Source organism: Triticum urartu, chromosome 2A (assembly GCF_056163025.1).
Source record: "Triticum urartu cultivar PI428250 chromosome 2A, HENAU_Tu73, whole genome shotgun sequence".
NCBI classification, from domain to species: Eukaryota; Viridiplantae; Streptophyta; class Magnoliopsida; order Poales; family Poaceae; genus Triticum; species Triticum urartu.
The window spans coordinates 397,827,435-397,843,303 of NC_141874.1; positions in this window are offsets into that span (position 1 = coordinate 397,827,435).

Below are 15,869 nucleotides of genomic sequence, written 5' to 3' on the forward strand. Positions count from 1 at the left end.
CCTAGGAGGAGGGCGCGCCAAGGGGGGAGTCCTACTCCCACCGGGAGTAGGACTCCTCCTTTCCTTGTTGGAGTAGGAGTGAAGGAAAGAGGAGGAGAGGGAGAAGGAAAAGGGCGCTGCACCCCTTGTCCAATTCGGACCAGAGGGGGGGCGCAGGCCTCCTTCCTTTTGGCCTATCTCCTCTATTCCTGTATGGCCCAATAAGGCCCATATACTCCCCGGCGAATTCCCGTAACTCTGTGGTACTCCTAAAAATACCCGAATCACTAGGAACTTTCCGAAGTCCGAATATAGTCGTCCAATATATCGATCTTTACGTCTCGACCATTTTGAGACTCCTCGTCATGTCTCTGATCTCATCCGGGACTCCGAACTCCTTCGGTACATAAAAACATATAAACTCATAATATAACTGTCATCGTAGCGTTAAGCGTGCGGACCCTACGGGTTCGAGAACTATGTAGACATGACCGAGACACGTCTCCGGTCAATAACCAATAGCGGAACCTGGATGCTCATATTGGCTCCTACATATTCTATGAAGATCTTTATCGGTCAGACCGCATAACAACATACCTTGTTCCCTTTGTCATCGGTATTTTACTTGCCCGAGATTCGATCGTCGGTATCCCAATATCTTGTTCAATCTCGTTCGGTAATACATCATCCCGCAACTAACTTATTAGTTGCAATGCTTGCAAGGCTTGAGGGATGTGCGTTACCAAGAGGGCCTAGAGATACCTCTCCGACAATCGAAGTGACAAATCCTAATCTCGAAATACGCCAACCCAACAAATACCTTAGGAGACACCTGTAGAGCACCTTTATAATCACCCAGTTACGTTGTGACATTTGGTAGAACACAAAGTGTTCCTCCGGTAAACGGGTGTTGCATAATCTCATAGTCATAGGAACATATATAAGTTATGAAGAAAGCAATAGCAACAAACTAAACGATCGAGTGCTAAGCTAATGGAATGGGTCAAGTCAAACACATCATTCTCTAATGATGTGACCCCGTTAATCAAATGACAACTCATGTCTATGGCTAGGAAACTTAACCATCTTTGATTCAACGAGCTAGTTAAGTAGAGGCATACAAGTGACACTCTGTTTGTCTATGTATTCACACATGTATTATGTTTCCGGTTAATACAATTCTAGCATGAATAACAAACATTTATCATGATATAAGGAAATAAATAATAACTTTATTATTGCCTCTAGGGCATATTTCCTTCAGTCTCCCACTTGCACTAGAGTCAATAATCTAGTTCACATCGCCATGTGATTTAACATCAATAGTTCACATTACTATGTGATTAACACCCATAGTTCACATCGTCATGTGACCAACACCCAAAGGGTTTACTAGAGTCAATAATCTAGTTCACATCGCTATGTGATTAATACCCAAAGAGTACTAAGGTGTGATCATGTTTTGCTTGTGAGGGAAGTTTAGTCAACGTGTCTGCCACATTCAGATCCGTAAGTATTTTGCAAATTTCTATGTCAACAATGCTCTGCACGGAGCTACACTAGCTAATTGCTCCCACTTTCAATATGTATCCAGATTGAGTCTTTGAGTCATCTGGATCAGTGTCAAAACTTGCATCGACGTAACCCTTTACGACGAACCTTTTTTCACCTCCATAATCGAGAAACATATCCTTATTCCACTAAGGATAATTTTGACCAATGTCCAGTGATCTACTCCTAGATCACTATTGTACTTCCTTGCCAAACACAGTGTAGGGTATACAATAGATCTGGCACACAACATGGCATACTTTATAGAATCTATGGCTGAGCCATAGGGAATGACTTTCATTCTCTCTCTATCTTCTGCCGTGGTCGGGTTTTGAGTCTTACTCAACTTCACACCTTGTAACACGGGCAAGAACTCCTTCTTTGACTGTTCCATTTTGAACTACTTCAAAATCTTGTCAAGGTATGTACTCATTGAAAAACTTATCAAGCGTCTTGATCTATCTCTATAGATCTTCATGCTCAATATGTAAGCAGCTTCACCGAGGTCTTTCTTTGAAAAACTCCTTTCAAACATTCCTTTATGCTTTGCAGAATAATTCTACATTATCTCCGATCAACAATATGTCATTCACATATACTTATCAGAAATGTTGTAGTGCTCCCACCCACTTTCTTGTAAATACAGGCTTCACCGCAAGTCTGTGTAAAACTATATGCTTTGATCAACTTATCAAAGCATATATTCCAACTCCGAGATGCTTGCACCAGTCCATAGATGGATCGCTGGAGCTTGCATATTTAGTCAGCACCTTTAGGATTGACAAAACTTTCTTGTTGCATCATATACAACTCTTCTTTAATAAATCCATTAAGGAATGTAGTTTTGTTTATCCATTTGCCAGATTTCATAAAATGTGGCAATTGCTAACATGATTCGGACAGACTTAAGCATAGATACGAGTGGGAAACTCTCATTGTAGTCAACACCTTGAACTTGTCGAAAACCTTTTGCGACAATTCTAGCTTTGTAGATAGTAACACTACTATCAACGTCCGTCTTCCTCTTGAAGATCCATTTAATCTCAATGACTCGCCGATCAATGGGCAAGTCAATCAAAGTCCATACTTTGTTCTCATACATGGATCTCATCTCAGATTTCATGGCCTCAAGCCATTTCGCGGAATCTGGGCTCATCATCGCTTCCTCATAGTTCGTAGGCTCATCATGGTCAAGTAACATGACCTCCAGATCAGGATTACTATACCACTCTGGTGCGGATCTCACTCTGGTTTACCTACGAGGTTCGGTAGTAACTTGATCTGAAGTTACATGATCATCATCATTAGCTTCCTCACTAATTGGTGTAGTAGTCACAGGAACAGATTTCTGTGATGAACTACTTTCCAATAAGGGAGCAGGTACAGTTACCTCATCAAGTTCTACTTTCCTCCCGCTCACTTCTTTCGAGAGAAACTCCTTCTCTAGAAAGGATCCATTCTCAGCAATTAATATCTTGCCTTCGGATCTGTGATAGAAGGTGTACCCAACATTTTCTTTTGCGTATCCTGTGAAGATGCACTTCTCCGATTGGGGTTTGAGCTTATCAGGTAGAAACTTTTTCACATAAGCATTGCAACCTCAAACTTTAAGAAATGACAGCTTAGGTTTCTTGCCAAACCATAGTTCATACGGTGTCATCTCAATGGATTTAGATGGTGCTCTATTTAATGTGAATGTAGCTGTCTCTAATGCATAACCCCAAAACGATAGTGGTAAATCGGTAAGAGACATCATAGATCGCACCATATCTAATAAAGTACGGTTACGACGTTCGGACACACCATTACATGTTGGGGAACGTAGTAGAAATTCAAAATTTTCTACGCATCACCAAGATCAATCTATGGAGAAACTAGCAACGAAGGGAAGGAGAGTGCATCTACATACCCTTGTAGATCTCTATGCGGAAGCGTTCAAGAGAATGGGGTTGAAGGAGTCGTACTCGTCGTGATCCAAATCACCGGAGATCCTAGTGCCGAACGGACGGCACCTCCGCGTTCAACACACCTACAGCCCGGTGACGTCTCCCATGCCTTGATCCAGCAAGGAGAGAGGGAGAGGTTGAGGAAGACTCCACCCAGCAGCAGCAAAACGGCGTGGTGGTGGTGGAGGAGCGTGGTACTCCAGCAAGGCTTCGCCAAGCACCACAAGAGACGAGGAGGGAGAGGGGTAGGGCTGCGCCAGGGAGAGATCAAATCGTATGTTGGGCAGCCCAAAACCCCCACTATTTATAGGAGGAGGGGAGGAGGGTGCGCCCCCTCTAGGGTTCCCACCCCTAGGGGGGGCGGCAGCCCTAGATGGGATGGAGGGGGGCGGCCAAGAGGGGGAGAGGGGGGCGCGCCCTAGGGTGGGCCTTAGGCCCATCTGCGCCTAGGGTTTCCCCCTTCTCCTCCTAGCTGCGCCTTGGGCCTTGTGGGAGGCGCACCAGCCCACTCAGGGGCTGGTCCCTTCCCACTCTTGGCCCATGCAAGCCTCCGGGGTTGGTGGCCCCACTTGGTGGACCCCCGGACCCCTCCGGTGGTCCCGGTACACTACCGGTAAAACCCGAAACCTTTCCGGTGACCAAACAGGACTTCCCATATATAAATCTTTACCTTCGAACCATTCCGGAACTCCTCGTGACGTCCGGGATCTCATCCGGGACTCCGAACAACATTCGGTAACCACATACAAACTTCCTTTATAACCCTAGCATCATTGAACCTTAAGTGTGTGGACACTACGGGTTCGGGAACCATGCAGACATGACCGAGACGTTCTCCGGTCAATAACCAATAGCGGGATCTGGATACCCATGTTGGTTCCCACATGCTCCACGATGATCTCATCGGATGAACCACGATGTTGAGGATTCGATCAATCCCGTATACAATTCCCTTTGTCTAGTGGTATGATACTTGCCCGAGATTCGATCGTCGATATCCCGATACCTTGTTCAATCTCGTTACCGGCAAGTCTCTTTACTCGTTTCGTAACACATCATCCCGTGATCAACTCCTTGATCACATTGTGCACATTATGATGATGTCCTACCGAGTGGGCCTAGAGATACCTCTCTGTCACATGGAGTGACAAATCCCAGTCTCGATTCGTGCCAACCCAACAGACACTTTCGGAGATACCTGTAGTGTACCTTTATGGCCACCCAGTTACGTTGTGACGTTTGGCACACCCAAAGTATTCCTACGGTATCCGGGAGTTGCACAATCTCATGGTCTAAGGAAATGATACTTGACATTAGAAAAGCTTTAGCAAACGAACTACACGATCTATGTGCTAGGCTTAGGATTGGGTCTTGTCCATCACATCATTATCCCAATGATGTGATCCCGTTATCAACGACATCCAATGTCCATGGTCAGGAAACCATAACCATCTATTGATCAACGAGCTAGTCAACTAGAGGCTTACTAGGGACATGGTGTTGTCTATGTATCCACACATGTATCTGAGTTTCCTATCAATACAATTCTAGCATGGATAATAAACAATTATCATGAACAAGGAAATATAATAATAATCAATTTATTATTGCCTCTAGGGCATATTTCCAACAGTCTCCCACTTGCACTAGAGTCAATAATCTAGTTCACATCGCCATGTGATTAACACTCACAGGTCACATCACCATGTGACCAACATCCAAAGAGTTTACTAGTGTCACTAAACTAGTTCACAGCATCATGTGATTAAGACTCAATGAGTTCTGGGTTTGATCATGTTTTGCTTGTGAGAGAGGTTTTAGTCAACGGGTCTGCAACATTCAGATCCGTATGTACTTCACAAATCTCTAGGTCATATTCTAAATGCTGCTTCCACGCTCCACTTGGAGCTATTCCAAATGGTTGCTCCACTATACGTATCCGGTTTGCTACTCAGAGTCATTCGGATAGGTGTTAAAGCTTGCATCGATGTAACCCTTTACGCCGAACTCTTTATCACCTCCATAATCGAGAAACATGTCCTTATTACTCCAAGGATAATTTTGACCGCTATCTAGTGATCCACTCCTGGATCACCTTTGTACCCTCTTGCCAGACATGTGGCAAGGCACACATCAGGTGCGGTACTCAGCATGGCATACCGTATAGAGCCTATGACAAAAGCATAGGGGACGACATTCGTCCTTTCTCTTTCTTCTGCCGTGGTCGAGCTTTAAGTCTTAACTTCATACCTTACAACTCAGGCAAGAACTCCTTCTTTGACTGATTCATCTTGAACACCTTCAAGATCATGTCAAGGTATGTGCTCATTTGAAAGTACCATTTAGCGTTTTTCTTGATCTATCCTCATAGATCTTGATGCTCAATGTTCAAGTAGCCTAATCTAGGTTTTCTATTGAAAAACACTTTTCAAATAACTCTCCATGCTTTCTAGAAATTCTACATCATTTCCGATCAACAACATGTTAATAACACATACTCATCGAAAATTCTATAGTGCTTCCACTCACTTCTTTGGAAATACAAGTTTCTCATAAACTTTGTATACACCCAAAATCTTTGATCATCTCATCAAAGCATACATTCCAACTCCGAGATGCTTACTCCAGTCCTTAGAAGGATTGCTGGAGCTTTGCATACTTATTAGCATCTTTCAGGATTGAAAAAACATTCCGGATGTATCACATACAACCTTTCCTCAAGAAAATCGTCGAGGAAACAATGTTTTGACATCCTATCTGCAAGATTTCATAAATAATGGAGCAATCGCTAATATAATTCCAACAGACTCTTAGCATCGCTACGAATGAGAAAGTCTCATCGTAGTCAACTCCTTGAACTTGTCGGAAAACATCTTAACGACAAGTCAAGCTTTCTTAATGATGATACTTACCATCATTGTCTGTCTTCCTTTTAAAATCCATCTGTACTCAACAGCCTTACGACCATCGAGCCGTTCTGCCAAAGTCTACACTTTGTTTTCATACATGGATCCTCTCTCGGATTTTATGGCCTCGAGCCATTTATCAGAATCCGGGCCCACCATCGCTTCTCCATAGCTCGTAGGTTCATTGTTGTCTAGCAACACGACTTCCAAGACAGGATCACGTACCACTCTGAAGTAGTACGCATCCTTGTCATCCCACGAGGTTTGGTAGTGACTTGATCTGAAGTTTCATGATCACTATCATAAGCTTCCACTTCAATTGATGTAGGTGCCACAGGAACAACGTCATGTGCCCTGCTATACACTAGTTGAAGTGACGGTTCAATAACCTCATCAAGTCTCCACCATCCTCCCACTCAATTCCTTCGAGAGAAACTTTTCCTCGAGAAAGGACCCGATTCTAGAAACAATGCCTTATTGCTTTCGGATCTGAGACAGGAGGTATACCCAACTGTTTTGGGTGTCCTATGAAGATGCATTTATCCGCTTTGGGTTCGAGCTTATCAGCCTGAAACTTTTTCACATAAGTGTCGCAGCCCCAAACTTTTAAGAAATGACAGCTTAGGTTTCTCTAAACCATAGTTCATACGGTGTCATCTCATCAGAATTACGTGGTGCCCTATTTAAAGTGAATGTGGTTGTCTCTAATGCCTAACCCATAAACTATCGTGGTAATTCGATAAGAGACATCATGGTATGCATCATATCCAATAGGGTGCAGTTATGATGTTCGGACACACCATCACACTATGGTGTTCCAGGCTGTATTGGATGTGAAACAATTTCCACAATGTCTTAATTCTGTGCCAAACTCGTAATTCAGATATTCATCTCTACGATCATATCAGAGACATTTTATCCTCTTGTCACGACGATGTTCAACTTCACTTTGAAATTACTTGAACCTTTCAATAATTCAGACTCATGATTTATCAAGTAAATATACTCAACATCTACTCAAATCATCTGTGAAGTAAGAACATAACGATATCCACTACATGCCTCAGCACTTATTGGACTGCACACATCAAAATGTATTACTTCCAACAAGTTGCTTTCTAGTTCCATTTTACTGAAAACGAGGCTTTCAGTCATCTTGCCCATGTGGTATGATTTGCATGTCTCAAGTGATTCAAAAATCAAGTGAGTCCAAACGGTCCATTTGCATGGAGTTTCTTCATGCATATACACCAATAGACATGGTTTGCATGTCTCAAACTTTTCAAAAAACGAGTGAGCCCAAAGATCCATCAACATGGAGCTTCTTCATGCGTTTTATACCGATATGACTTACGTGGCAGTGCCACAAGTAGGTGGTACTATCATTACTATCTTTTGGCATGAACATGTGTATCACTACGATCGAGATTCAATAAACCATTCATTTTAGGTGCAAGACCATTGAAGGTATTATTCAAATAAACAGAGTAACCATTATTCTCCTTAAATGAATAACCATATTGCGATAGACATAATACAATCATGTCTATGCTCAACGCAAACACAAATCTTGATGGTAGAGGGAGCGTACGATATTTGATCAACCTTGGAAATACTTCCAACACATATCGTCATCTCACCTTTAGCTAGTCTCCGTTTATTCCATAGCTTTTATTTCGAGTTACTAACACTTAGCAACCAAACCGGTATCTAATACCCTGGTGCTACTAGGAGTACTAGTAAAGTACACATTAACATAATGTATATCCAGTATACTTCTACCGACCTTGCCAGCCTTCCCATCTACCAAGTATCTAGGGTAATTCTGCTCCAGTGGCTGTTCCCCTTATTACTTAGTCTCGGGTTTGGGTTCAACTTTGGGTTTCTTCACTAGAGCAGCAGCTGATTTGCCGTTTCATGAAGTATCCCTTCTTGCCCTTGCCCTTCTTGAAACTAGTGGTTTCACCAACCATCAACCATTGATGCTCCTTCTTGATTTCTACTTTTGTGGTGTCAAACATCGCGAATATCTCAAGGATCATCATATATGTCCCCTATACATTATAGTTCATCACGAAGCTCTAGCAGCTTGGTGGTAACGACTTCGGAGAAACATCACTATCTCATCTGGAAGATCAACTCCCACTCGATTCAAATGATTGTTGTACTCAGACAATCTGAGCACAAGCTCAACAATTGAGCTTTTCTCCTTAGTTTGCAGGCTAAGAAAATCGTCGGAGGTCTCATACCTCTTGACGTGGGCACGAGCCTGAAATCCCAATTTCAGCCCTCGAAACATCTCATATGTTTCACGACGTTTCAAAACGTCTTCGGTGCCTCAACTCTAAACCGTTTAACTGAACTATCACGTAGTTATCAAAATGTGTATGTCAGATGTTCGCAACATCCACAGACGACGTTCGAGGTTCAGCACACTGAGCGGTGCATTAAGGACATAAGCCTTCTATGAAGCAATGAGGACAATCCTCAGTTTATGGACCTAGTCCGCATAATTGCTACTATCAACTTTCAACTAAATTTTCTCTAGGAACATATCTAAACAGTAGAACTGAAGCGCGAGCTACGACATAATTTGCGAAGACCTTTTGACTATGTTCAGGATAATTAAGTTCATCTTATGAACTCCCACTCAGATAGACATCCCTCTAGTCATCTAAGTGATTACATGATCCGAGTCAACTAGGCCGTGTCCAATCATCACGTGAGACGCACTAGTCAACATCGGTGAACATCTTCATGTTGATCGTATCTACCATACGACTCATGCTCGACCTTTCGGTCTCTTGTGTTCCGAGGCCATGTCTGTACATACTAGGCTCGTCAAGTCAACCTAAGTGTTTTGCATGTGTTCCGAGGCCATGTCTGTACATGCTAGGCTCGTCAACACCCGTTGTATTCGAACGTTAGAATCTATCACACCCGATCATCACGTGGTGCTTCGAAACAACGAACCTTCGCAACGGTGCACAGTTAGGGGGAACACTTTCTTGAAATTATTATGAGGGATCATCTTATTTACTACCGTCGTTCTAAGTAAACAAGATGCAAAAACATGATAAACATCACATGCAATCAAATAATAGTGACATGATATGGCCAATATCATATAGCTCCTTTGATCTCCATCTTGGGGCTCCATGATCATCTTGTCACCGGCATGACACCATGATCTCCATCATCATGATCTCCATCATCGTGTCTCCATGAAGTTGCTCGCCAACTATTACTTCTACTACTATGGCTACCGGTTAGCAATAAAGTAAAGTAATTACATGGCATTGTTCAATGACACGCAGGTCATACAATAAATAAAGACAACTCCTATGGCTCCTGCCGGTTGTCATACTCATCAACATGCAAGTCGTGATTCCTATTACAAGAACAGGATCAATCTCATACATCACATATATCATTCATCACATCCTTTTGGCCATATCACATCACATGGCATACCCTGCAAAAACAAGTTAGACGTCCTCTAATTGTTGTTTGCATGTTTTACGTGGCTGCTATGGGTTTCTAGCAAGAACGTTTCTTACCTACGCAAAAACCACAACGTGATATGCCAATTGCTATTTACCCTTCATAAGGACCCTTTTCATCGAATCCGATCCGACTAAAGTGGGAGAGACAGACACCCGCTAGCCACCTTATGCAACTAGTGCATGTCAGTCGGTGGAACCAGTCTCACGTAAGAGTACGTGTAAGGTCGGTCCGGGCCGCTTCATCCCACAATGCCGCCGAATCAAGATTGGACTAGTAACGGTAAGCATATTGAACAAAATCAACGCCCACAACTACTTTGTGTTCTACTCGTGCATAGAATCTACGCAATAGACCTAGCACATGATGCCACTGTTGGGGAACGTAGTAGAAATTCAAACTTTTCTACGCATCACCAAGATCAATCTATGGAGAAACTAGCAACGAAGGGAAGGAGAGTGCATCTACATACCCTTGTAGATCACTATGTGGAAGCGTTCAAGAGAACGGGGTTGAAGGAGTCGTACTCGTCGTGATCCAAATCACCGGAGATCCTAGTGCCGAACGGACGGCACCTCCGCGTTCAACACACGTACAGCCCGGTGACGTCTCCCATGCCTTGATCCAGCAAGGAGAGAGGGAGAGGTTGAGGAAGACTCCATCCAGCAGCAGCACAACGGCGTGGTGGTGGTGGAGGAGTGTGGAACTCCATCAAGGCTTCGCCAAGCACCGCAAGAGACGAGGAGGGAGAGGGGTAGGGCTGCGCCAGGGAGAGATCAAATCGTATGTTGGGCAGCCCAAAACCCCCACTATTTATAGGAGGAGGGGAGGAGGGTGCGCCCCCTCTAGGGTTCCCACCCCTAGGGGGCGGCAGCCCTAGATGGGATGGAGGGGGGCGGCCAAGAGGGGGAGAGGGGGGCGCGCCCTAGGGTGGGCCTTAGGCCCATCTGCGCCTAGGGTTTCCCCCTTCTCCTCCTAGCTGCGCCTTGGGCCTTGTGGGAGGCGCACTAGCCCACTCAAGGGCTGGTCCCTTCCCACTCTTGGCCCATGCAAGCCTCCGAGGTTGGTGGCCCCACTTGGTGGACCCCCGGACCCCTCCGGTGGTCCCGGTACACTACCGGTAAAACCCAAAACCTTTCCAATGACCAAAACAGGACTTCCCATATATAAATCTTTACCTCCGGACCATTCCGGAACTCCTCGTGACGTCCGGGATCTCATCCGGGACTCCGAAAAACATTCGGTAACCACATACAAACTTCCTTTATAACCCTAGCGTCATCGAACCTTAAGTGTGTAGACCCTACGGGTTCGGGAACCATGCAGACATGACCGAGACGTTCTCTGGTCAATAACCAACAGCGGGATCTGGATACCCATGTTGGTTCCCACATGCTCCACGATGATCTCATCATATGAACCACGATGTCGAGGATTCGATCAATCCCGTATACAATTCCCTTTGTCTAGCGGTATGATACTTGCCCGAGATTCGATCGTCGGTATCCCGATACCTTGTTCAATCTCGTTACCGGCAAGTTTCTTTACTCGTTCCGTAACACATTATCCCGTGATCAACTCCTTGATCACATTGTGCACATTATGATGATGTCCTACCGAGTGGGCCCAGAGATACCTCTTCGTCACACGGAGTGACAAATCCCAGTCTCGATTCGTGCCAACCCAACAGACACTTTAGGAGATACCTGTAGTGTACCTTTATGGCCACCCAGTTACGTTGTGACGTTTGGCACACCCAAAGTATTCCTACGGTATCCGGGAGTTGCACAATCTCATGGTCTAAGGAAATGATACTTGACATTAGAAAAGCTTTAGCAAACGAACTACACGATCTATGCGCTAGGCTTAGGATTGGGTCTTGTCCATCACATCATTCTCCCAATGATGTGATCCCGTTATCAACGACATCCAATGTCCATGGTCAGGAAACCGTAACCATCTATTGATCAATGAGCTAGTCAACTAGAGGCTTACTAGGGACATGGTGTTGTCTATGTATCCACACATGTATCCGAGTTTCCTATCAATACAATTCTAGCATGGATAATAACGATTATCATGAACAAGGAAATATAATAATAATCAATTTATTATTGCCTCTAGGGCATATTTCCAACAATCTCCCACTTGCACTAGAGTCAATAATCTAGTTCACATCGCCATGTGATTAACACTCACAGGTCACATCACCATGTGACCAACATCCAAAGAGTTTACTAGTGTCACTAAACTAGTTCACAGCATCATGTGATTAAGACTCAATGAGTTCTGGGTTTGATCATGTTTTGCTTGTGAGAGAGGTTTTAGTCAACGGGTCTGCAACATTCAGATCCGTATGTACTTCGCAAATCTCTAGGTCATATTATAAATGTTTCTTCCACGCTCCACTTGGAGCTATTCCAAATGGTTGCTCCACTATACGTATCCGGTTTGCTACTCAGAGTCATTCGGATAGGTGTTAAAGCTTGCATCGATGTAACCCTTTACGCCGAACTCTTTATCACCTCCATAATCGAGAAACATGTCCTTATTACTCCAAGGATAATTTTGACCGCTATCTAGTGATCCACTCCTGGATCAACTTTGTACCCTCTTGCCAGACATGTGGCAAGGCACACATCAGGTGCGGTACTCAGCATGGCATACCGTATAGAGCCTATGACAAATATTTTACTTCTGTTATCATATCGTAGAAACTTTTATTTTTGTTACGATGATTCTCCAGTTCACTCTGAAATTCTTTGAACTTTTCAAATGTTTCAGACTTGTGTTTCATCAAGTAGATATACTCATATCTTTTCAAATCATCTGTGAAGATCAGAAAATAATTATACCTGCCGCGAGCCTCAATATTCATCGGACCTCATACATCAGTATGTATGATTTCCAACAAATCTGTTGCTCGCTCCATTGTTCTGGAGAACGGAGTCTTAGTCATCTTTCCCATGAGGCATGGTTCGCAAGCATCAACTGATTCATAATCAAGTGATTCCAAAAGCCCATCAGCATGGATTTTCTTCATGTGCTTTACACCAATATGACCTAAACGGCAGTGCCACAAATAAGTTGCACTATCATTATTAACTTTGCATCTTTTGGCTTCAATATTATAAAATTGTGTATCACCACGATCGAGATCCAACAAACCATTTCCATTGGGTGTATGACCATAGAAGGTTTTATTCATGTAAAGAGAACAATAATTATTCTCTAACTTACATGAATAACCGTATTGCAATAAACATGATCCAATCATATTCATGCTCAACGCAAACACTAAATAACATTTATTTTAGGTTTAACACTAATCCCGAAAGTATAGGGAGTGTGCGATGATGATCATATCAATCTTGGAACCATTTCCAATACACATCGTCACATCACCCTTAACTAGTCTCTGTTCATTCTGCAACTCCCGTTTCGAGTTACTATTCTTAGCAACTGAACCAGTATCAAATACCGAGGGGTTGCTACGAACACTAGTAAAATACACATCAATAATCTGTATATCAAATATACCTTTGTTCACTTTGCCATCCTTCTTATCCGCCAAATACTTGGGGCAGTTCCGCTTCCAGTGACCAGTCCCTTTGCAGTAGTAGCACTTAGTCTCAGGCTTAGGACAAGACTTGGGCTTCTTCACTTGAGCAGCAACTTGCTTGCCGTTCTTCTTGAAGTTCCCCTTCTTCCCTTTGCCCTTTTCTTGAAACTAGTGGTCTTGTCTACCATCAACACTTGATATTTTTCTTGATTTCTACCTTCGTTGATTTCAGCATTACGAAGAGCCTGGGAATCGTTTCCGTTATCCCTTGCATATCATAGTTCATCACGAAGTTCTACTAACTTGGTGATGGTGACTAGAGAATTCTGTCAATCACTATCTTATCTGGAAGATTAACTCCCACTAGACAATCTGAGCACATGCTCACTACATGAGCTATTCTCCTCCATCTTTTTAGCTATAGAACTTGTTGGAGACTTCATATCTCTCAACTCGGGTATTTACTTGAAATATTAACTTCAACTCCTGGAACATCTCATATGGTCCATGACATTCAAAACATCTTTGAAGTCCCGATTCTAAGCCGTTAAGCATGGTGCACTAAACTATCAAGTAGTCATCATATTGAGCTAGCCAAACGTTCATAACGTCCGCCTCTACTCCTGCAATAGGTCTGTCACCTAGCGGTGCATCAAAGACATAATTCTTCTGTGCAGCAATGAGGATAATCCTCAGATCACGGATCCAATCCGCATCATTGCTACTAACATTTTTCAACATAATTTTTCTCTAGGAACACAATAAACTGGGAGCAACATTGCGAGCTATTGATCTTAAACATAGATATGCTAATACTACCAGGACTAAGTTCATGATAAATTAAAGTTCGATTAATCATATTACTTAAGAACTCCCACTTAGACAGACATCCCTCTAATCTTCTAAGTGATCACGTGATCCATATCAACTAAACCATGTCCGATCATCACATGAGATGGAGTAGTTTCAATGGTGAACATCACTATGTTGATCATATCTACTATATGATTCACGCTCGACCTTTCGGTCTTCGTGTTCCTAGGCCATATCTGTTATATGCTAGGCTCGTCAAGTTTTAACCTGAGTATTCCGTGTGTGCAACTATTTTGCACCTGTTGTATTTGAACGTAGAGCCTATCACACCCGATCATCACTGGTGTCTCAGCACGAAGAACTTTCGCAACGGTGCATACTCAGGGAGAACACTTGTACCTTGATAATTAGTGAGAGATCATCTTATAAAGCTACCATCGAACTAAGAAAAATAAGATGTATAAAAGATAAACATCACATGCAATCAAAATATGTGACATGATATGGCCATCATCATCTTGTGCCTTTGATCTCCATCTCCAAAGCATCGTCATGATCTCCATCGTCACCGGCATGACACCATGATCTCCATCATATTAATCTATATCAATGTGTCGTCACAAGGTTGTCTCGCCAACAATTGCTCTTGCAACTATTGCTATCGCATAGCAATAAAGTAAAGCAATTATTTGGTGCTTGCATCTTATGCAACAGAGAGATAACCATAAGGCTTTTGCCAGTTGCCGATAACTTCAACAAAACATGATCATCTCATACAACAACTTATATCTCATCACGTCTTGACCATATCACATCACAACATGCCCTGCAAAAACAAGTTAGACGTCCTCTACTTTGTTGTTGCAAGTTTTACGTGGCTGCTACGGGCTGAGCAAGAACCGTTCTTACCTACGCATCAAAACCACAACGATAGCTTGTCAAGTTGGTGCTGTTTTAACCTTCGCAAGGACCGGGCGTAGCCACACTCAGTTCAACTAAAGTTGGAGAAACTGACACCCGCCAGCCACCTGTGTGCAAAGCACGTCGGTTGAACAAGTCTCGCATAAGCGTACGCGTAATGTCGGTCCGGGCCGCTTCATCCAACAATACTGCCGAACCAAAGTGTGACATGCTGGTAAGCAGTATGACTTATATCGCCCACAACTCACTTGTGTTCTACTCGTGCATATTACATCAACACATAAAACCTGGCTCGGATGCCAATGTTGGGGAACGTAGTAATTTCAAAAAAATTCCTACGCACATGCAAGATCATGGTGATGCATAGCAACGAGAGGGGAGAGTGTTGTCTACGTACCCTCGTAGACCGAAAGCGGAAGCGTTATAACAACGCAGTTGATGTAGTCGTATGTCTTCACGGCCAGACCGATCAAGCACCAAAACTACGGCACCTCCGAGTTCTAGCACACGTTCAGCTCGATGACGATCCCCGGACTCCGATCCAGCAAAATGTTGGGGAAGAGCTCCGTCAGCATGACGGCATGCTGACGATCTTGATGTTCTACCATTACAGGGCTTCGCCTAAGCACCGCTACAATATTATCGAGGATTATGGTGGAGGGGGGCACCGCACACGGCTAAGAGATC